At 33.7% G+C, this 24872-nt stretch overlaps 1 long non-coding RNA gene across 1 annotated transcript in view; it reads right to left on the bottom strand.

The window, feature by feature from the left end:
• The window catches only part of LOC105859097 (uncharacterized), an 80360-nt gene that overhangs the window by 49244 nt on the left and 6244 nt on the right, over window positions 1-24872 (bottom strand). Inside the window, exon 2 of the long non-coding RNA XR_012920493.1 lies at window positions 11775-11971. This is a non-coding gene — a long non-coding RNA (uncharacterized LOC105859097). The remainder of the gene's footprint in view (window positions 1-11774; window positions 11972-24872) is intronic.

Genomic DNA, 24872 nt, shown 5'->3' with positions numbered 1-24872 from the left:
AGCCAATACTACAATCTATGCAAAGTGTAGTTCATGGACTGGCTATCAATTCTCAAACTGTTAGTTACTGGTCTACAGCGAGTTAAAGAACTTGAGGCAAAAAGTAAATCAGACATAGAAGTAAGCACAATATTTAGTTGACCTGACTTGTTATTTTATCACAACAAAATGTTCGTGTTGAAGAAAGCAGCGACTTGATTTACATGCTGGCACAAGTTCCTGATCTTGTTGTTGAGTGGCATTTTAAGTAGCTCTGCAGTATGAGACTAATGCATTTAACCTACAAGTAGAAGGATCTATGCTCTATGAGAACTTTTTTAGCACTTTAAAACCGTTGATTGTGCAGCTCATTGCAAAAGGAAGGTAATTCACTGGCATTGAATATCCCCTTAGTTCACCTACCTTGAGAGAATACTCCAACTCTGTGACAATATAAAGATACCAAAATACATATTATAGCAACATCAACAGAAAAATGGGCAAACAAAACAATTGAGAATTTATATCAGTACTCATAAATGTATTAATGGGTTCGATATCCTCATAAGCAGGTAAATGTTAATTAAAACTATAAAAGAAACCATTTCTTGCCTATTGCACTTCCTCCAGATTTAAAAATTGGATAATATCAAGTGCTGACAAAGATGCAGAAGACAAAGAGCACTTCTCTACTGCCAGCATCTGAGAGGGCAAACACGGTCTGTACAACCACTTTGCTTCTATTTGTCATCCTTCAAGACTCCTCTGTCCTACCATCTTATCCCCCTTTCAATTCCTTCAGTGTCAATATTATGCGGTCTCTTTTGTTATTGTCTATTTCGTGCCCACTCACTTTGAGCTATGCTATATATAGCCTACTTTGTATTGTTTTCATTTAAAAATTTTCATTCTGTGCTTATTCTCCCTCATTTTCCCTAATAGATTAGAAAATCATTGAGGGGAGCAAACATATTTTAAACATGTATTTTACATTTGTATTGATTAGTGCTCTCAGAATCCAGCACAATGCTTCACATTTTAAGTGTGGCTAAATTCATATTTGTAAATGATATTGAAGATAATGACACATTATCCTAAATGGAGTAGAGTGGTGAAGAACAAAGGAAGATCTTTATTACCTTTGTGTCCAAAAGTATATACCGTTTGGATGCACTGAGACTAAGGACCAATGATCTATTCACAGCTTTAGTTTATTCCTAAAATGGGAAGGAATGAGAATAAAAACTTCCAAATATATGTTTTGGGTCAGGGGTGGTGAAGGGCAGGGTGGAGAGTGAGATCACACAGCTGAAGAGTATGAGAGCAAAGAGGTTAGATATAAAATCCAGAATCAATCATTTTATCATTGAGAAATCTAAGGCCCAGAGAAGTTAAGTGTGAGGTTGCTTAGGCAGTTATTCACAAACCTCATGCCTCTAACTACTTCATATAGCAAATGGGATATTTTTAAAGAACATTCAAATAATATTTGGGCATAGTTAAGAAAGCATAAAAGAAAGCATGTAGGTTAAAGGAGATATGTGTCCAAGATCAGAAACCAGAACCTAAATGTTTAAAAATTCTAAGGAAATGGTACTGTTGGAAGCAGCTGAACCACTTATTTCCTACACAAGTAGGAGCTAGTTTCATTTGAGAAGAGCCAGCCACGTTTGGCAGTATGCCCATTGTGCCACTGATATAACCTTATCATCAATGGATAACTAAGTGCAGTTAATGGTGATACATCCCCACTGACATCACGATTCTGAAATACTCATTGCTATCACTTTCATTCTTTGGGTGGTTATATTCTGCTGAGTGACCAGAAAGAGATTAAGGTGGTAACAAGAACTACCAATATTTTGAATTCTCAAACTTTCTAATTGTCTCAAAACGTGTTTAGTTGTCAAAGCCAAATGGAGTCAAGTGGCAGTCATATTGTGTTATCATATTACACATTCTTTTGTATTGTTTGGTAGTAATGATTGACTCAGGAAGCTCTTAAAGCTCATATCTTTAAGAGGGACTTGACTTTCATTATGTTCCAATTTTTCTACAGATAGTCTTAGGAGGATTTTTGGATTAATAATAACTCAAATTACCAAAATGATAATTTTGCTAAATGGTCCTAATGCTTAAATATACCTCACATTTTAAAAATAATATACAAACATATATATCAGGTAAGGGTAGAGAAAAATAGCAGCCATGTGTATGCAGCTGTTCTTTAAATTTTGTGCAAAACCATATGGTTACATTCCGAAGGCAGGTAAAAGAGTTGATGCATGATAACCTATGAACTTTGTATTATTGTATAATAAAGCACAATTGTGCTTAGTATTAAGAAATAATCTGTATTTTGATTTAAATGTCTTTGAGCAATTTACACTTGAACCTATTTTCCATAGCATTTCTTTGTGTGTGTATGTGTATGTTACAGTTACTTAGAAATGTGGGTGGAATGGTGCTCAGGAGAGTTAATTGGCCTTGTATATTCCATTGCCTTGTGGTGTGACTTCAAGGAAATAACTTAACCCTTTCTATATATTTTTTTTGCCAAACTGTAACTTACTTGTATTCAAAGCATTTGCAAGGCTAAGCCAGATAAGGGACCGCAAACATTTTCAGCTCTTCAGATGACACATGCTATATAAGCACAGGATTCAGACATCAATATGTATCGAATAGAATATTGCCATCACAACTACACATACCAAAATACATAATTGTCTACTTAAATTGATCATTGGCTGAAACATTTATTTCACAAATGAGCTATACTTCTGAGATGTTATCATCTACTCAGTGTGACCAACTTGACCTACAGAAGACAACTTGCTGATAATTCCTGTGAATAATGATTCTTTGAACTCTGTTTCTGGATCTGTGTTAAAAATAAGCTTCTTTGCATGATATTATCTAACCTCAATTACCGAGTGATACATAGACAATCAACCCCATATTTACTACATTTAAGAATCCCATAATATTGACTCAGCCTCTGAGTCAAGAATGTGCTTCCTACAGTCTTTCCTCCTTTTATTGTTAAAAAAAAAAAAAGCATTTATGTTTTATCTCCAGGTCACATAGTAAGTTGGCTGTAATTGAGGATGTTTTGTAGATTCAATAGCGTCTTCACTAATGGCTTTTCTGTGGGAGTGACTATTACCACTTTAACAAATAAAGCTTTTAAAAACCTCTTCTTTTTAAAATGAAATTATCCAAGAGTTTTACCAATTTCAATGGGCTTTCAAATCTTCTCAGAATTATTTCAAATTGTATGTTTTATGTAACAAACAAGACACATTGACCCTGCAGCTACAGATAATTCGAAAACAAATATTTTTGAGATCTGAAAATGCAAGTCTGTATATAGGCTTTCTTGTACTTTTCAAAGTGCACATTTTACAGAAGCATGTGGGAGGATAAATCTACAAGAAAATTATGGAATAAAAGAACAGAAATGAATTGGCCAATACAATTATTTGTCTAACTCTATTTTTCTATTAACACAAGCATTTAACATCTATTTAATAACATCAATAGATCAATTAGTATCTATCAATGTTATTAAATTGTCTTCTTTGGGTCTTTGTACTCTAGGTTTTTAAAACATTCTTTTTTAGATAACTAGAAGAGAGAAATTATAGTATAAATAAAGATCTTTCTTAGATAATTAAAATTAATCTTGCATTTTGTATCCCACTACCAAGCAAATTAATTGTTCTCAAGTGTTTAGAGTTCATAATTGAATCTTTAGTATCCTAAGAAACCTAAAACTTGCAATAATCTTGCTAATAGTCTTTCAAACCAACTGTGTACACAAAGTCTTAGAATATTTGGTTTATGCTCAACTGGTTGATACCTACAATGTTTGAACTCTTATTTCTGACATTAACAAGTTGGAATGTGCTGTTGGGAATAGAAAAGGAAATATTATGTGTCTGGGATCAAAGATGCATGTAAAATTGGTCTTTCTTTAACAGCATCATAAAGTGGCACCCATCATTTCTGGAGGAGCTGGCATCATCATCTGGCATTAAAATGTCCAGCAGATCTTCATCTAAAGAGAACATTAGGTTCACAATGGGATTCAACAGCAATTGAAATATTAATACTTCCAATGATAGAAAACCTACTTTGGCTCCATAGTTGGGCCTCGGTACACCAATCTGACCTGCTGCCTTACTCCACTAGGAAGAAGTCATGCCGGTCCTTCAGTAAAACAGAAGAATGAGGCTAAGAGATTGTGTCCCTGGCAATGCAGAGTTTAATTATGGAGTACAATAAGATTTCAGACTATCTTGAAATGAGGATGCAGATGGTTACAGCTTAGTGACTTCTCTTTCCAGAGAAGTGTAAATTGGTTATGACCTTGGAGTCTTTATATTACAGTTATGTATGCTCTTAATAAATGATTCAAAAAGGCAGTTCTTATCAGAGTATACATTTTTAAATTCATAAAAAAATGAAACCTTTATAATTAGAAAAATTAAGAGATGTTATACTCAGCTCCCATATTTTATTTATAGAAAGGAAAGAAGGTATCTAAGGCACTGGATCCAGACTGTTCAAGTTTGAAATACAAGCCTACCACTTATCATATATGTAATGTTTGCCTAGTTACTTCACTTCTTGGTGCTTCAACTTTATCAACTGAAAAATGAGAAGGAAAATAGGACCTACTTCAAAGAGTTATTGTATAGATTAAATTATATAATACATGTAAGGAACTTGTTACAGAGCCTGGCACTTAATCATTGCTCAATAAATTCTAGCTTTTATTTTTACTATGATTTTTATATTGTATGTGTATATATGGTATACAACATGATGTGCTAATATACATACATAGTGAAATGATTACTACAGTCAAGCAAATTAACATGTTTGTCTCCTCACATAGCTACTTTTGTGTGTGTGTGGTAACAGCACATGAAATCTACCTTCTTAGCAGATTTTCAGTATACAATACAATATAATTAACTATAGTGCTTATGCTGTAACTTCTATCTCTAGACTTATTCATCCTACATAACCATGCCTTTGTATCCTTTGACTACATCTTTCTATTTCCCCACACACACTACCTTCCCTGGTAACCACCGTTCTACTTTCTGCTTCTATGCATGGCTTTGTATGTATGACTTTTGTTTTTAACTTTTCTATAAGTCAGATGATGCAGTGTTTTTCTTTCTGTGTCCTGTGTTTATTTCACTTAATACAATATCCTCCAGCTTTATCCATGTTGTGGCAAATGGCAGAATTTCCCTTCTTAAGGCCAATCCCTTAAAATAATATCCCATGTTATATGTATGTGTATATATATATATATATATATATAATATTATATATCTACACACATGCACCATTCATCATCTATCAATAGACACTGAGGTTGTTTCCATATCTTGGCTATTGTACATGATGCTGCAATGAATATGGAAATACAGATATCTCCACAAGGTGCTGATTTCATTTCTTTTGGGGTTTATCCTTGGGGTGGGGGGAATTGCTACGATATCTGGTAGTTCTATTTTTAATGTTTTGAGGAACCTCCATACTATTTTTCATAATGGCTGTATCAACTTATATTCCCACTAATAGTGCATAAGGGTTACCTTTGCTTCACACTCTCAGCAAGACTTGTTACTTTTTGTCTTTTTAATAATAGTCATCCTGGCAGATATGAGGTGATATTTCATTGTGGTTTTCATTTGCATTTCCCTGATGATTAGTGATGCTGAATGCTTTTTCATATACCTATCGTACTATCATTATTACTGAAAAAAGTCATTTTATCCCTTATTTAGATCCTTTTTCCTCTTACCATTGAAATAATTATACCAAGTATATGATATATTTGATTTCACAGTCCATAGCAGATTAGGCAGATCAAATAATATAACTAGATACACACTCAAAGGAGGGGGGAGGTCTTTGATGTATAGTTCCAAAGATGGAGGAAGTTACACGTAGCTTTCAGGTAATGGGGACACATAAAACTAAGGAGAAAATGTGCAAAAATTATAAAGTCTTACATATCTAGGTCATCTCAGGCCATTTAGTGTAGAGGACATGGCACTATCTCAATATTTTCCCATGGGAATGAAAATATTAAAATAGAGTAAATATTATTTTATGATGAATTTTTGGGGTTATTAAAAATGGCTTAAATTACTTGCAGTACATTATGCTAAAGAATACCAATATATCTTTAATATATTTCAGTGAGAGTTTTTTTGAAAAATAGACTTAGTTTATTGAAGAAAATTACCTATCCAGAATATATCATTCCGTTATAAAATCACATATGGTATTTTACAATTAAATAACCAATCTTTTCCTTGTACTTGACATTTCATACCTATTCAGGTTCCACATGCAGCTGCAATTTCCCATGCAGTTATATCTGAGCATCTCTAAGAGCTGCCTCCTGTGCTCATTTTATACATCCAGTCCAAGGCCATGGTGCCTTCCTTGTTCTTATCTACTCCAGTGCCACTCAGAGATAGCCCTGCTAAGTGATGCCTCTCCTGTTTGTGACACTATAGGAAGGCATCACCAATCCCTTGGGACCCACCGCTGGGCCAGTTATTCAGGGCATAGACATCCCTTCTCTCACCTCCATCACCACTGTCCTAATTCCTCAGAAGCACTGCTCCCTGGGGGCCACAATGAGCTGAAACCACACTGTGCCCATGTTCCTTCGTGTTTCTTCTCTCAATATATTTTTCATAATTTTATATATAAATTACTGTGAACTTATTATATACTATCCATATTGTAGGTATAGAAGATATGGCTGTTAAATAGACCTAATTTCTGGGTCGGTGAAGTAGAAGATGAATGCAAGTAAATTAGCTATTATAATATAACAAAGCACTTATGACCCTCTGCTGAGGCTCAGATGTTGTTATATTTAACCCTTTCTTGATTACTCCATCTGCCTTTTCTAATATCTAATGGCATCCAGCTTACTCTTGACATTCAAGATGAGGCCACACAATGGGAGGGTGCAGAAGCACAAGAGAAGTTGCTGGATTAAAATCTATATATATTTTCAATTTTATTAAAATGATGCCAGTTTTCCTAAATTAAGTTTACCAATTTATATTCCAACTAGCAATGTAAGGCAATTCACAATTTTTGTACTTTATCAGCATTTGCTGTTATTCATTTTCTTTCTTAACATCTGGCAATCTTTGAAGGAAACTTGCTTTAAATTTTTTATTATAGATAGATGATATGCATATACATACATATACTTATATAGAGATATATGTATAGCTATCTATCAAGATTTTATCTGGGTAGTTCATAAGACAAACTATATAATCTACCAAATTAGTTATTTTTGTTTCACCGTGTGTTCATTGAATTGTTCCTCAACTTTATTTTTAAACATTCTTTCATACATATACTTACCTAGAGGGCTGATGAACCAATTCTACTTTTTTTTTGAGACAGAGTCTCGCTTTGTTGCCCAGGCCTGAATGAGCACTGTGGTGTCAGCCTACCTCACAGCAACCTCAAACTCCTGGGCTCAAGCAATCCTGCTGCCTCAGCCTCCCGAGTAGCTGAGACTACAGGCATGCGCCTCCATGCCCGGCTGATTTTTTTCTATATATATTAGTTGGCCATTTAATTTCTTTCTATTTATAGTAGAGACGGGGTCTCGCTCTTGCTCAGGCTGGTTTCAAACTCCTGACCTCGAACAACCCGCCTGCCTCTGCCTCCCAGAGTTCTAGGATTATAGGCGTGAGCCACCGCGCCTGGCCCAATTCTACTTTCTTATGATAGTCAAAGTGAACATTATTTATTCCAATGCAATTCTGGTAATATTTAAACACCTCCACACCCATGAATCCTGTAAGGATGCTTAGGCTCTTAGAAGGGTCTTTTCATTTTCACAGCAGTATTTGGCATACACAGACAGGTCAGGTATTATATGAGGATAATAAAAATAAAGGAGCTTACCCCGAGGAAAGAACCTATTATTAATTGTTTGAAAGAGGCTCTCCTTGTAATGAAAGAAATATGCTGCTTCCTGCAGATTTCATAGAATCATATTGCTAAGAAGGACCTAAGAAATCATCTAATCCAACCCCTCAAGATTTAGGGAGGGGAACTGATGTGCTGTAGACCCCTGCATTTATATTTGACTTTTCTTTGTCAGGGAAAAAAAAAAAAAAAGCTAAAAACAAAGGTTAGAAATCATAGATGTATAATGAGATATACATAAATAGGTTTTATTTTAACTTTTTAAAATTTGATTAAAAATTAAATAATGCAAATAAAAAATGTAGCACACTAAAAACACCCTTATAACCAACCTAAAATTGACAATATTCATTTGTCCTATTTGCTTCAGTTTTTATGTATATCAATATTATAAAATTAAAATTACTCCTACTCTCTATAGTCAGTTGCCTTTTCTTTTTCTGAAGTAAACCACTAATATAGATTCAGGGTATGTCCTTCCAGTGCCATTAAAAATATTGCTAGGCAGGGCATGGTGGCTTGAGCCTGTAATCCTAGCACTCCCTGAGGTGGAGGTGGGAGGATTGCTTGAGGCCAGGAGTTTGAGGTTGCAGTGAGGTATCACGACACCACTGAGCCTTAGTAGCCCAGGCAACAGAAAGACACTCTGTCTTAAAAAAAAAAATGCTGCATACACTTTTATTTCCCCATTACTTTTCAATATGTTTTATATATGTATGAATGTAGCTATTTTGTGCATATTCTTTAGAAGAATTTCCCTCACTCAATATTATTTTTTTAAATCAACTATACCTAGATCTAATGTATATGTCTTATAAGTAACATACAGTACTCCATTGTATGAACATATTTAATTTTATTTATCCATCATTTTCTATTGACAGACATTTTGGTTGTTTTGAAATTTTATATATTGCAATGAAAATTCTTGTATGTGTCTCTTTGGGATGATTTTCAAAAGGTTCTTGACAAAGGAGTCTGACTCCTTTGTCAAGTCTGACTTGGTCATAGAGCATGTACATGTACAGTTTACATTTACTTAATGTTGACAAGATTAGTGTACCTCCAGTGTTTGTACCATGTCTTTCTCTCCCCTACATCTGGTATTACCATGATTTTAAAATTTTGCCATGATTATAGGTGAGGAAAATTATCTCATTGTCTTATTGTTTTTTTCTGTGAGGTTGAACATCTTTTTACTTGTTTATTGGTTATTTAGTTTATCTCTTTGAGATATTGGCCAGATAACTAGTTTATCTGGTTGTATTTATTATTAAAGATTTATAAGATTCCTATATATTCCAGACAAGAATTCTTCTTTAGGTATACTACAAATATATTTCCCAATCTCTAGACTACTTTTAATTTCTGTGCTTTTTATAAAGCATATTTTTCAAATTGTGATGAAGTCAACCATATTAATCTTTTCCCTCTAGTAACCTGGCTATTTGGCCTTATATATATCAGGCAAAAAAAATAAGAAAAAAGAAAAGAAAAATCTCCCCTCCCCTCCTCTACCTCCTTCCTTTCGTACTTCCCTCCCTCCTTCACTACATTCCTACCTTCCTACCTTCTTTCTGTCCTTTATTCTTTTGGAGGTCTATATTGTCTTTTATTGTAAATTAACATTTCATAGGTGTTATATAATCATTTTGCCAAATTTAAGCTTTTGTAGGTCAAATGGTTAAATATTGCCAATGTCATATGTTTCAACTTACATTTTGTCAAATTCATAGACTAGGATTTGTGAAGACTAAACCTGGCTGTTTGTCTTCTTCTCAAATAAAATATATGTTATATTTTTACCTATTATATTATTTGGGTCCATAATACTGTTTATGTCTTTTGTGTGAATAACTTTTACATTATTCAGATACTTTTGTGGGAAACTTACCGTTCTTGTCACTATTTTGAAAGGAACACTGACTGATGTATAGGAATGGTCTATATTTTTCTTATATCCATATCCATCTTATATCCAAAATCTCTTACATAAATGTGCATGTTCTCTCATAATAGAAAATTATTGGTTTCAGACATTTTTAGGTTCTATTTAGTAAAAGCATTATCCAAAACAAGGGCAATTTTGTTTCTTCCGTTGTATAGTATATATTATCAGGTTATGAACAAAACTTCCTATTCATACTTTGCTAGAGATTTTTTAATAGGGGTAAATTAAATTTATCAAATGTTTTCTGCAACTACTTTTGTGGTTATATAGTTTTTCTTCTTTAATCTTAGAAGAGCAGGGTTTTGCTCCTGCTTAGGCTGGTCACAAAGGAATTCCTGACCTTAAGTGATCCTCCTGCCTTGGCCTCCCAGAGTGCTAGGGTGACAGGCATGAGCCACTATGCCCAGCCCCTTTAATCTTTTAACATGGTGGAAAAAGTCAATTATTTTTTAATTAACATTCAATCATCTTTATATTCTGAGATAAGCTCTACTTGCCCAAGATGCATTATTCATTAATCTTTCTTTTTGTCTCTCTCCTCTTTCTCCGTCCCCAACCCTGTGCTGCATTGATTTGTAATGTTTTATCTCATTTAAGATTTGTATATGAGTGTTGATAAGTAAGAGCTACCGACATCTTGGTCTTAAATCACCTCTGCCCAATGATAATATGGTATACTAGAATAATAAAATGAGCTAGTTTTCCTATTTATTGTTTTCTTTGAGACATTTTATATAAGATAGGAACTCATCATCACTTGTTTAGGGACAAAAAAATCTTACAGAATGGCATGCTTCCTCTTTTGCAAAATGTGTGACTACCACTATAATTTACTTTATTATTATTATATTCAGGTTTTCTCTTTTTCTTATATCAATTTTTGATAATTTGTGTTTTTTTGCCTTGAATGATTATCCATTCATTGTAAGTATTCAAATATTATTACTGAGTTATAATTATTAAGTGCTTAAGATATTTTACAAACTTTGTCTGTCATTATGTCTTCCTCTGGTTTCTAATATTTAAAAAACATACAGTTTCTTTTTTCTTATGCAGTCTTTTCAAAGAACTAATTTCTGTTTTTGCTATTCAGTTGATCACCTGGATTTTTTTGTTGTTGCTTTCTAATTTTTAATTTTTGCTTTTATTTATTTCTTTCCTTCCTTGTGTTTCCTTGCAGGTAATGCTTTTGCTGGTTTCTAGCTTTTTGAGTTGAATGCTTAATTCATTTAATTATTTTCTTATCGATTTTAATGCACATATTTAAGGCTTTCGGTATCCTGTATTACCTATAAGTCACAAGCTTTGATAAATTTTGCTTTTATTGTATTTCAAATACAAATATTTTATAACTCCATTCTTAATTTCTTATCTATTTAATAAATTATAAAAAAGTTTTTCTTCTTTTTTTAAGGTTCGAAACATACCCTACTAGATGGACTTAACTGCTAATTTTATTTCATTAAGGTCCAAAAACATGTACTTTATTGAGAGATGCTTTATGGCCTGGTTATTTAAAAAAAATTATCTATGCTTTTTTTTTTTAAGAAAAAAACTTTATTCAGTAAAAATGAATGCAAGTAATGGGGTTCAGAAATCAGTACTCCAAAATGAAGGCCTCAGAAGCAAAAGTTTTTCTCTAAACTTGTCCTGTCCTCCTGTCTCTTACTCTCATTATTCCCTAAAGATAGCCATAGAAACTAGAATCCCTCTTCTCCAACACAGATTAAAAAAGTCAAAAAGCCAATCATAAAACCTAAATTTTTTTTCTTAAAAGCCAATCATAAAACCTAAATTAATGCTGCATAAAAACAGGCTGTAAATAAATTAGCTGACCTACCTTGTTTGACTATAGGTCTTAAGGCTCCCATTCCAGAGAGGGCCCTGCCCCACACTCAGAGGGAAGGATGCTGCTCAGAGAGGTCAAGGAGAATCTTCTAGACAGACAGATGGGGTTTCCCCACTTGGTCTATTAACATTAGATGATATCCTTTTTGCCCAGTATATTTCTACACAACTGGCCATACTGTGTTGAACCTAAAAATAGAAAATAGAAAAATCTCCTGTATCTTTGAGTCTTCATTCTGAAGGCTCCTACGTGTACACATTAAATAAATTTGAATGTTTTTTCTTCTATTAAACTATTAATCTCACATCATTTATTTTCAGGGGGCCAGGGCACTTGCTTTTCATACAAGCATCTATGTGTCTATTACACAAGGTTGTTTTTATTGTTTTTCACATCTTCTATGTCCTTGATCATTTTTAATGTATTTCATCTATCAGTATGTAAGTCAGTACTTACATACTGATAGATGAAATATCTTTTCATCTATTTTATCTTTCTATCATATCTGCTTTATATATTTTGAGGCTATATTGTAAGTTATATGCAATCATAGCATTGCTTTATATTCTTAGGGAAGTATTCCCTTTATCCTCATATAATATCCTTTTATTATTCCTATTAATGTTATTTCTTTAATTTCTATTGTGTTTGATATTATCACTGCACCAGATATTTTCTAATTAGTATTTTTAGTATAACTTTTTCTGTTTTTTAAATTCTTAGTTTGTTTCCCCAGATTGTATATGACAAAACTTATACCCTCTCTAGCCTTGAATAAGTGAGTGTAATACATTAGCCTTTTGGGTTATTATTTATTATTTAGATTCATTTCTACTATCACACTTGACTTGTTGCTTGAGACTAAGCAAGGATTTACTTTGTTTCTTTTCTCTCCTCTGTCATCCTTTCTCTGGGCATTTCATCATTATTTCCTCTGTTATTACTTTGCAGTTCAACTATTATATTTCTATTATTGCTTGGATTATATTTAAATTTTACCAGGCATATGTAATGCTATATTTTTCATTTCATTTTTTCCTAATATTCTTATGGGTTTCAGGTGCAAAGTACTAAATTGATTGTAATCTTTGCTTTTGTACATACTCTGATAATTGTCCTTATCTATATGTTTGTCTATTAATTTGTTGTAACACAATAAGCACTTATAAATTCTCCATCCCACATAAAGTCTGGACCTTGAAAAACTATTTACATGTACTTATGTGGTCCATAATCCAATCCCATCACATTCCACCTTGTGAATCCCTAGTTAATTATCCCCTGGTTTTCCCATCTATGCTTTATTCATTTCTAAAATGATTCTAATTATTTTTACTATATTATTAAGGCATTTTTGTTCTATATAATATTTTAGGGAATGTATTACTTTTTTCACTTTATGGTACTCATTTTTGTGTATTATTCTAGCTCGTTTCTCTCAAGGTATTTCTTTATACCAATCCTTTATCAATTATATAAGTTGAAATATATTTTCACAGTTTGTAACTTATCTTTTCATTCTTTTGGGGTGTATTTTGATGAAAGTTTTTAAAATTTAATATCAACAAATTCTTTTCTAATAACTTATAATTAGATCTTTTTTGATTTATATTTTAAAAACCTTCCCAACTTTAAAATTTTTTGACATGTAAGACTTTAATCCATTTGAATATAAAATTTCGGTTGCTATGAGGAAAGGATTCCATTTTATGTTTCTCATATGAAGCTCCACAAAAAGCCCTGTTCCAAAAGAACAGTCATTATTTGACCTGTCTGGCATTTTTGTGGGTTCCCCCACTTAGGGGTCTGACTGTCTTTGACCTGACTCAGTGCTCACTCATTGTCAACAGTCTTTTGCCTGAGACATCTGTCACAACCAAAAGCTACAATCTTTTAACATCAAAGCTCCCTGAAGTGGTGGTGATGATAGTTGGGGCAAACAAAAAGCTAACCAAAAAAACTTAAAATAAAAAGTTAGAGAATTAGATGTCCACATTGGGCTTTGAAAAACTTCAACATTTTCCTGGGGATCTAGAAGAAAAGACCTGAGAAGGACCTAATCTCTCATCCCTGTAATTTGAGGTTCTGTACAAGTGGAAATAAAGGCTGAAAGTACACTTGTATTTTATACTGTCTACAGGAGCATTGAAAGCATACACCAACACATCCACAGAGCACCTTGTAAAGGCTGGACGACATACTGGTTCAAGGCATTTAAGGAAATCTCTGTCCAGTCCCCATCTGAGCACTAACATACTAGAAAAAAGACTCCAATGAGTTCATATGACAAAGAATATAAACTTTACAGAATAGGCCAGGGAAGTCACAAACCCAAAAAAAAAAAAAAAAAAAAATCATGACAATCACAACCAACAGCAATTAGCCACAATAATGACCCAGGAGAGAGTGGGAACTCTAATTACATTTTCAGAGTTGCAAAATTATAATATTTAAAATGTCCAGTTTACACAACAACAAAAATATACCAGACATAAAAAATAGGAACATATAGCCCATGCACAGATATAAAACCAGTTGATAGAAACTGGTTCCTGATAAAACCCAACCATTAGATTAATTAGACAGACTTTCAAACAGCTACTGTAAACAAGTCCAAAAACTTAAGAAAATCATGTCTAAAGGATTAAAGAATAATATCAAATGAAGCTTCACTAAGTATAGAATAAAGGGAGAGACATTATCTTTTAAAAGCATATAGAAATTCTGGAGTTTAAAGATAAAATTATTGAAATAAAAAATAACAGTGGGATTAAATATAGATTTAAGCTGTAAGAAGAAGAAATCATTGAACATGAAGATAGTTCAATGGAGATTATGTAGTCTGAGGAAGAGAAAGAAAAATTCATGAAGAAAAAATGAACAGAGTCTAAGATACCTGCAGACATCACCAAGCATAACATTATATTTATAATAAAAATTTCAGAAAGGGAAGCAAGAAAGGAGTAGAAAGAATATTTGAAAAAATATTGGCTTAAAATTTCTCATATTTGATGAAGAAAACTAATCTACACATATAGGAAGTTCAACGAAGTCCAATTAGGATAAATTCAAAGGAATACATGCACACCTAGTCATCGCATAACTAAACTCTCAAAACACGAAGAAATAATTTTGGAAGCAGTAAAAGAGCTCCAACTAATCACATATAAAGGATACTCAGTAACACTAACTGATTGTTCTATTTGACATTGTACTGGAGGTACCATCCAGAATAATAAGGGAAGAAAAAAGAAAGAAAGAAAAATGCATTTAGATTGGAAAGGAAAGAAGTGTACCTTCACAGGTTTGTGCAATTATTAGCAAGTACTATCTAATTTCAGGACGTTTTCATCAACTCAAATAGAAACTCCATTCCTATTAGCTCTCACTCCCTGTTTCCCCTACCACTGGTCCCTGGTCACCACTAATCCACTGTGTATTCCTATGGATTTGACTATTTCAGACATTTCATGTAAAGGGAATCATATAATATGTGGCTTTTTGTGACTGACTGTTTAACTGAGCATAATATTTTCAAGGTCCATCCTCATTTTAACATCAGTCAGTGGCCTCATTCCTTTTTATTGCCAAATAACATTAGACTTTATGTATATACTACATTTTGTTTACCCCTCACTAGTTGAACATTTGGCAAGTCTCTAATTTTTGGCTATTATGTATAATGCTGTTAAAAGGGAAGTAATACTATCCCTTTTAAAGATGACATGATCTTGTATATGGAAAATCCTGATGAATCCACAAAATATCTATTAGAACTGATAAACTTGCTCAGAAAGTGTGCAGGCTATAAGAACAATATACAAAAATCAATTGTATTTATATTCACTTGCAATAAACAATAGCATCCAAAAGAAGAAAATAAAATGAAATACCTGGAAATAAATTTAACAAAAGCTCCGGTTTGCATGCTGAAAACTATAAAACATTGTTAAAAATTTTTTTTAAATACCTAAATAAATTAGGAGACATACTACGTTTATAGATTAGAAGGCTTCATATTGGTAAAATAGTAATAACTCCTCAAACTAATACAGAGATTCAATTCAACCTGTATAAAAATTTCAGCTGTCTTTTTTGAGCAAATGGACCACCTGATCTATAAATTTGAGAAACACAGAATAGCCAAAACAATCTTGAAAAAGAATATAACTGCAGGATTCACACCAATTTCATATATTATTACAACTTTCGTAATAAAGACAATGTGGTACTGGCATAATAGACATATGGATAAATGGAATAGAATTGTTATAAACAAACCCTTACATTTATGATCAATGAATTTTTGACATGGGTGCTAACATGATTCAATGGGGTAAAAGTAACATTTTCAGCAAGTGCTGCTGGAACAACTGAATCTCCTCCTGAAAAGAATGGAGTTGGGCTTCTACCTTACTGCATATGCAAATTAAATCAGAATTGATCATCAACCTAAATGTAAGAAATAAAATTTATGAAATTCTTAGACAAAAACAGAAGATAAAATACTCATCACCTTGGATTGGGCAATGATTTCTTAGGTTGAACACTAAAAGCACAGGTGACTAAAGAAAAAAAAAACATATATTGGATTTCATCAAATTTACAAACCTTCGTGCATCAAATGAAACACAAGAAAATGAAAAGACAACCCAGAAATTGGGAGCATATATTTGCTGATACTGTAAGTGATGAAAGTCTTATATCTAAAATATTTTTGGTGGCTCTTAAAATTTTACAACAAAAAGACAATTATAAACCAATAGTGTACATGATTTGAATAAGACCTATTAATGAAAATATACAAATCAATGGCCACTAAGCATAAGGAAATATACTCAACATCATCAGTCATTAGGAAAATGCAAACCAAAACTATAGTATGATATTGCTTCTTACCTACTAAGATGGCTAAAATAAAAAATACAGGACAAAACAATTTTTAATGATTATGTGGAGAAATTGGCTTCCTCGTGCATTGCTGGTAAGGTTGTAAAATGGGAGCAATCACTTAAAAAGTCAAACAGCTTGGTAGTTCCTTAAAAAGTCAAATATAGAGTTAGCATATGACCTAGAAATTCCATTACTGTGTGTGTACCCAAGAGAATTAAAAACATATGTTTACACAAAAAACTGTAAATAGATGTTCATAGCAGAATTATACATAATAGCCAAAAATTAGAGACATGCCAAATGTTCAACTAGTGAGGGGTAAACAAAATGTAGTATATACATAAAGTCTAATGCTATTTGGCAATAAAAAGGAATGAGGCCACTGGCCGATGTTAAAATGAGGATGGACCTTGAAAATATTATGCTCAGTTAAACAGCCAGTCACAAAAAGCCACATATTATATGATTCCCTTTACATGAAATGTCTGAAATAGTCAAATCCATAGGAATACACAGTGGATTAGTGGTGACCAGGGACCAGTGGTAGGGGAAACAGGGAGTGAGAGCTAATAGGAATGGAGTTTCTATTTGAGTTGATGAAAACATCCTAAAATTAGATAGTGCTTGCTAATAATTGCACAAACCTGTGAAGGTACACTTCACTTCCAAAACACTCAACTGTACACTTTGAACTGATGAATTTTATGGTATGTGAATTATATGTCAATAAAACCACTATGAAAAATTTTTGAAAACTTAAGTACATAGGATATGGTAAAACTCATAATACAAGAAAATAATGATGTTCAAATATCATTTGCAGCCTTGACTAAGTTTACTTAATACTGTTTAAAAAGCCATATGAGAAAACTCAAACAATTTGACTGATTTTTGGTTTTCTATATTAGGCTTAATAATTTGTTTAATGAATGCAACCAATGGCAGGACATGGAGATGCAAATGTCCTTGGAAGGAAAATTTATGACCTGAAAATTTTAGTACCTGCTGAGGTGACTTACTTTGGATCTGGGTTCTGTTGTCAGTCAGCATGGTGTTCCACAATCTCCAGTTCTCAGTTTCCCCATTGTTATTGACACACAGGATGTCCTATTGCCTTCCTCTCTAATACATCTATTCTGAGCTTTTAAAGGAACAATTCAGTCCAAAGGTGTATATAGGTAAATGGAATAATTTGGGAAGATATATCACTTGTAAATATCTGAGGATTCCTTTCAGGAAGAAACTTTTAGCAAATGATACACTCTTTAAACTTACAGACATCTATGGATTTGCATCTTAAAAGAGCTGTCAGACCACTTTTTCAACCGTATTTTTTTTCTTTTTTACCTACTAGAAAAAGCATTCTCAAATTAATGGTCAATTTACAAGAAAACATTTTCACACAACATCCTTGATATGTGTATGAAAATCAGAAATGAAAGAAATTATTATTTCAGAAACTCCAATTCTCCTATAAACTTTGAAGTCACCTTGAATTCCACCATCTTTGTGAAATAAAGTGAAGTGTTTTAATCTTTGAACCAAGAATATTTAAAAACAGAGATACTAGAACAAAACAAAAGATAACTTTAAATTAAATAAGACAGTACAATTTTCTTCATTTCTGTGAAAAAAGATGAAAGAGTTGGTACTGCTAAGAAAATATCTCCTTTAGAAATGTCACTTTTTTTGGGAAATTTTTTAACATGTTTATCTCTTGTTATAATCCAACTATCAAATTTTTCTAAGTATTGATTGCAAAACTACATTTTAATAGTAACAGATATAACAAAAAGAAAGAGCAGGCAGAATATATTCCCTTTCATTTTAAAAATGTTTTATGTTTTGAATTCTACTCTAATGCACATCTTCCTGCATACAGTATTAAAAATTATTTTCCTAAGATAAATTCCCTCTGAAAATTGTCTGTTATTTTTCCAGAATAATAGCCAAACATTTTAATATTCCATATGGAGCCAGGGGACAGAAACAATGAAGTCGTAGCAATTAAGAGTTTGATCCACTATTTACTAACTATATGTCCACACACGTGATATCAGACCTGCTTTAGTTTTCTTTTCTTTAATTTGTAAAATGAAGATCAGCATACTATCTACATTAAAGAGTTATTTATGTAAATGCATATAAAGTACTTAGCTCAAAGTCAGACCCATACTGAGCATTCAGTAAATGTTAATAGTATATAACAATGGCAATGACAGTGATAATAACGATGAGGGTAATAAAGGTGATGATGATGGTGAGGATTAAGAGGAGGAATTTTAACATTTTTTTTATACCTTTGCAATCTTTGAAGCTAAATTTCCACTGAGTCTATGGGGATAAACTGTATGCTAGCCGTTTTGGCTCAAAGTAATACAATAAGAAGTGCATGTTTATTGGGAGGAAAGGGAATTTCATTATCAGGAAACAACCACTCAAGAAGGTAGAGAGATTCAGCGAAAACTCCAGGTGAATTACTTTTTACATCTGCATTTTCCCTGAACCTATGCCCTACTGTTTGTTTTTGATGGTGGGTTTTGCTTGCTTGTTTGTAAATGCAATGAAGATTGAATTTCTATATGTTGATTGTCCCTGATAGATAAAATACAATAAAACCTAAAGACAACCCGTTGTCAAATGACCTTGTTTGTTCTAGCCTTAGGAACATAGGGAGAAAGTGCATCTTACTCTAAAACAGCCAGTGGCAGGGTGATATACCCCTAGACCCTCTCTTTGCATGCCTCAGGCATGCTTCACTCATTAGGCAGAAATCCTTGTCCAGAGTTTGTTTTTACCCAGTCCACTGGGCAAAAGATATGCCTAACATTTTGGAGTCTATTGAACAAGAGATAAACATAGGAATAAAACAAAAGTTGATGGACTAAGATATATGCCAGTTTAGTGTGATTCAAAGAACTGTCTTGTAAGGATATTGTTCAATAATCAATATTTATAATGTCTATCATGGGATATTGAGAATATGCTCTTCAGTATATTTTTAATAGCATGACACAAGGTATATGATACCATTTAAAGGTATCATATTGAAAGAACATTGGATCAAGAGCCAGGAAATTGCCAACTAATTTCTATTTTTTATTAAATCATTCTGTGACTTTGGTCAAACAAAGGGTGCTTGACTCTTTCCTTACCCATACATTGAGTGGTAAATGAGATGATCCTTACTTTTTTTTCTGGCTCAAGAAGTCAAGGAATATATTTATCAATAATTTTAGTAGATACTATTGTTTCCATTTGCAGATGAGAAAAGTGTGTCCAAAAGGATGTAAGTGACTTCTTTAGGGCACACAGTGAGTAAATATGACACTGGGATTTGAGCCTTAGCATCTCCTTCAGTCTGCCTTATAAAATGAAAGACTATGCTGGCAGTAATGTAGAAGACCAACCTGAAAGGACTAAGCTGGAAAATAACACAGGTAAGAGGTTATTTTAGGGTCTAGGTGAGCAGTGATGCGTACTTGAAATGAGATGGTAGCTGTGACCATGGAGTACAAAGCAGTGGTCCCCAACCGTTTTGGTACCAAGGACTTGTTTCATGGAAAACAATTTTTTTTATAGACAGGGAGGTGGGTGTGACTTGGGGATGATTCAAGCACATTATAGTTATTTTGTGCAGTCAAACCTCTCTGCCAGTGATAATCTACATTTGCAGCCCAGCCACTCCCCAGCACTAGCCTGACCACCTCAGCTCTACCTCAGATCATCAGGCATTAGATTCTCACAAGGAGAATGCAACCTAGATCCTTCGCATGTGCAGTTTACAGTAGTAGAGTTTACTGTCTTATGAGAATCTCATGCCCCTGCTGATCTGACAGGAGGCGGGGCTTATATGGTGATGCAAGGGATTGGGAGCAGCTGTAAATGCAGATGAAGCTTCCTTCGCTCCTTGCTGCTTACCTCCTGCTGTGTAGCCCCGTTCCTAAGAGGCCATGGACATGGACCAGTACCAATCTCCAGCCCAGAGGTTCAGAACCACAGGTGTAAAGGATATGTACAAATTTCATTTATGACAGAGAATGAGCAAATATTGGTTACCTATTTGATTCACTAAATGTGGAGTGAAGGATAGGGAGAAATCTGAGAAAGTTCTAGATCTCTGGCTTGAGGACAGCGTGAATGGAATTTTCCGTGATAGGGAATGTGGGCGACACAGAACTAGAGTTGAAAATGGATTAGTTTAGAAAAAAATCTCTGCACTAAAATTTGTTTACAAGAATATATTCCTATATAAACAAAATATGTTTATAATATTTATATATATTATATATAGTGTGAGAGAGACAATTATATTGTATTTAGACTATATGGAATCTTCAGAAATGTCCAAGCTCATGAATGTGGAATTAACAAACTAGGGAGCATAACTAAAGTAAAAAGGGATAAAAGGAAAAAAAATTGACTATAATCTTCTGTGAGCACAAAGTATACATGGTGGATGGAGAAAGATAATCTAGGAACGAAAAAGCTGTTATTGAATTAAGGAAATAATGAAGAGAATTTTGTAGAAGTCAAGGAAGCAAAATATTTCAAGGAAGAACAGATCAAAAATATTCCAGAGAGATTGAATTAAATATGCTGTTTGGATTTGAAAACTGGAAAGCTATTGGTGATTTCAATGAAAGCAATTTTAGTGGATTGGTAGGAATATAAATCATATTGAAAAAAGTTGAGAAGTTAATGTGAGGTCATAGAGATGGGCACTTTTGGAAAATCTGACAGGTCCATGAGGTTATCACTGTCAGGACAAATATCTTTATACTGACATCAAAACTATATGCCAACAATAATCACATTGATGTCATAGCTGCCATCTTTCTTTGAAGCTGTCTTGATGATTGCTAATATTTCTGAAGCCCTTCTTTGGCCAGCAAATTATATAGGGTGCACTGCAGATAAGATAAGACTGATTTACTCTGTTAATCCAAAGACTGACCCACGAAGCCTAACCAAATTAAGAGTTCACTGAAAAGCCATAGATGTGATAGGATAGATATTTTACCAGCCTAACTTTGCCAATTACAGAACAAGTTATATCAAGTTTTGGTGTGAACATACAGCTTTATCAGTGTTACTAAAGACTCCCAGAATTGATCCTTCTCTAGAATAGAGAATGCCTCATTAGCCACTGACACATCATAATTGCCATATACTCTATTTAAATCTAGTTCTTGTTAGGGATGTCTCCTCGCTGTAATAACCCCGTCAGTCAACTTGCCACACATTCTTATGTGTAGGAAGTTCTCTTGAAAACCTCAAGCTATATTAAATACTGGTGTTCGGACATTGCCCTTGCTAGCAGATTTTAATGCTTAATAAGAAAAGACATTTTACTTTAACAACTTTCTTTAATTTTCTCTTGTGCATTTGCCAGTGGGAAAGTAAAGTGGTGTAGCAGTAATGTGGTGCTGGATTTGGAATATTAGCACAGGATCTAGTGTCAGTTCTGCTACTAACCAGCTATGTAAACTTGGAAGATTCCCATAAAGTTTTTGGATATTTATATGTCTTCTTGGTAAAATAAAGAGTTCCAAGAGAAAGTCCCTAGGGAACCTTCCAATTTTAAAATGATTCAGTGACTCTAAAAGCTTTTGCATCTTACCTCCTATAAAGATGAGACACGCACCTGTCATTGGGCTTCCAGAAACATTGTGGCAACTACCCATTCTGTTAGCATGGACATAATACCCATCTTAATATCATGCATGCGCTTGGACTAGGCATGTGTAAGACATAAATGGTAGCTGAGCAACTTCCTTAGCAGGTTTTATATGTGAAACTGAAGAGGATAAACTAGGTGCAAAAAAGTGCAAACCAGAACATGTCAAGGAAATGCTGAAGTACAACTTCAAATAAGGTGGCCCCGCTGTGAGCATGCTGGAAAAAACACTCCCGCTTTGTACATTGAGGAAAAAACAGCTTTTTAAACGAAACTGTGGCTTACTAGAATTCATAAAGGCAGAAGCACCCTAGCATCTGGTTCTGTAAACAGTAGCGACCTCCTGGAGCCAGAGGATAATCTCTATAAGGGCAGAATGAGGTAAAATGGCTCATCGTAATCAGCCTCTGGTGCCTTTTCACAGAACCAGCAATGGTTATCAAGGGCGTCCTCCTCCAATTCTTAGGGACTGAAATGGTGAGAGTCACCCAGGCTCTCTTCCCAGGTCCCATCCATTCTGGAGCATTAAGCAGGATATACTGAATAAAAGGTTTTGCATGATTGTGAATTTTCTAGAACACGTACTGGTCTAATTTTAATCTGGCAGATATAAATTTATGTTGAATCTTTTTTTTTTAAACCATTCCTTGGGGCAATGAGCTTCATGAAGTAACTCATTTTAGAAAGTAATAACTACTGTCAGCTATGTTCTCTGCTTCCTGTTCCTTTCCCCATCCGCTTCCACAATTTTTATTTAAAGAGAGATACTTGCAGTTGCACTTCAAAATTCTTCCTACTTATCCAAATTGCATCCTACTTCTTCCATCTTCCTACATCTTTCCCAACTGAATATTTTGCCATCCGCCTCCCCTTTTTCATACTATATTGCAGTTTGTATCTTCCTACTCTCATTCAGTGTTCTCAAGCAAGGTACACGTTAGAATTACACAGACAGCACACACACACACACACACAATATTCCTGCTCTACTCTAGAACAATGATTTTAGAAACTCTGGGTCAATAGCATCTGTATTTCATGAAAGTTTATTGGCAATATTCATGTGCAAACATGTTTGAAAACCATAGCCCATCTAGACAGTTATTAGTATCTTTTATTTTTAATGTCTGATAGAGCTATAATACATTCTTTTATAACTTTTATGAGATCTAAATTATCTTTCCATATTTGTGACTATAATCCTGAGGACTCTCCTATTTTTGTGTTTTTGGTTAAATTGGTAGAGTGGTTTGATGTGTCTAGTGACTGGATTCAAGAAATATTTCTGGCCCAGAATTCAGTCATGTGTCAAGTACTCTACTGTGTGTGCTCATATCTCATGTAACTATACCAATAACTCAATGAAATAGATATTATTATCCAGTTTTCAGATAAAAAAACTGGAGTTCAAAAATTTTCAATTATTTGTCTAACATCCTACTCACAGATCTGTAATAAGAAAACAGATTTCTTGGCTCCTATTAGGGTGCTTTCTTCTATCACTGGTGTTTCTCAGGTAAATTTCAGGGTCAAGAATGAAAGATTGGAGCCCATTAGTCTTCAATCATTGCTTTGTTTCTTCCATTCAGTGACCTTGCTCTTCTCATAATAAAATAGATTTCTCATTCGCTTTTTAGTTGCACAGTTTTGAAGACACCCCCCCTCTTATAGTTTATCTGCACAGTGGACATGAAACTATCTAAACTTTTATATGTAACCTGAAAACTTGATTCTGGAAGGGTTTTTCATGCAGAGAATGATATTATTTATCAAATATATATTTTTACCATTGCTATTCTATTCCTAGAGGAAGATGGGCTCCACTTAAAGTCTTGCCTTGACATTGTTAGGGCCTTTGAATCAAAATGTTTTAAAGACCTTTTGAAGAAAAAGTTACGACAGGAATTACATTAAATTCTCTATTTCGTGTATGCTTATTCTTCCAAAAACTGAAATCAGATAATAATAGTTCCTCATATAAAAACCTTCTCACTTTGTCTCCAGTTGTTTACGGATTCTACTCAGTAAATTCCAAAACTGAAATGAAAATTGATCAGTTCTGTAGTTCCCAAGTTCTGGGTTATTTAGAGTTGATCAAATGCCTGCAATCTGCCAGCCTTTGGACTGAGTAGCTAATTGGAACTACAAGTTACATATTTAGCCAACAGTTGGGATATTCCTAAGGCCTTCCCAATAATGAGTTAGGCAAAAGACAGTAATTTAGTCTTCCTGCCGACTTCTTTACACCCCTTAATGCAGTTTTTGGAGAGTGGCCATATATGATTCCAATGATTATCCAATTTGCTTTCTGCCTTTAATAGATTTAAGAAATCCCTAAACCTGGCTTTGGAATTTCTTTGCAAGGCATTCTACAAAGTCTGTCCTATTGTGGTTGATCTTTGCACCTGACTCTGTGCACTTTGCTGATTTCTTTTTGACACAGGCATTTTAATATCATGTTTTAACATGTGGCCATTTAAAAGAGAGAATATGTCAATATTTATGTGAAAAATTCT

The sequence above is a fragment of the Microcebus murinus genome, chromosome 8 (assembly GCF_040939455.1).
Source record: "Microcebus murinus isolate Inina chromosome 8, M.murinus_Inina_mat1.0, whole genome shotgun sequence".
Classification (NCBI taxonomy): domain Eukaryota; kingdom Metazoa; phylum Chordata; class Mammalia; order Primates; family Cheirogaleidae; genus Microcebus; species Microcebus murinus.
The sequence above is the reverse complement of the archived record's forward strand: the minus strand, read 5'-3'. Positions and strand labels throughout refer to the sequence as shown.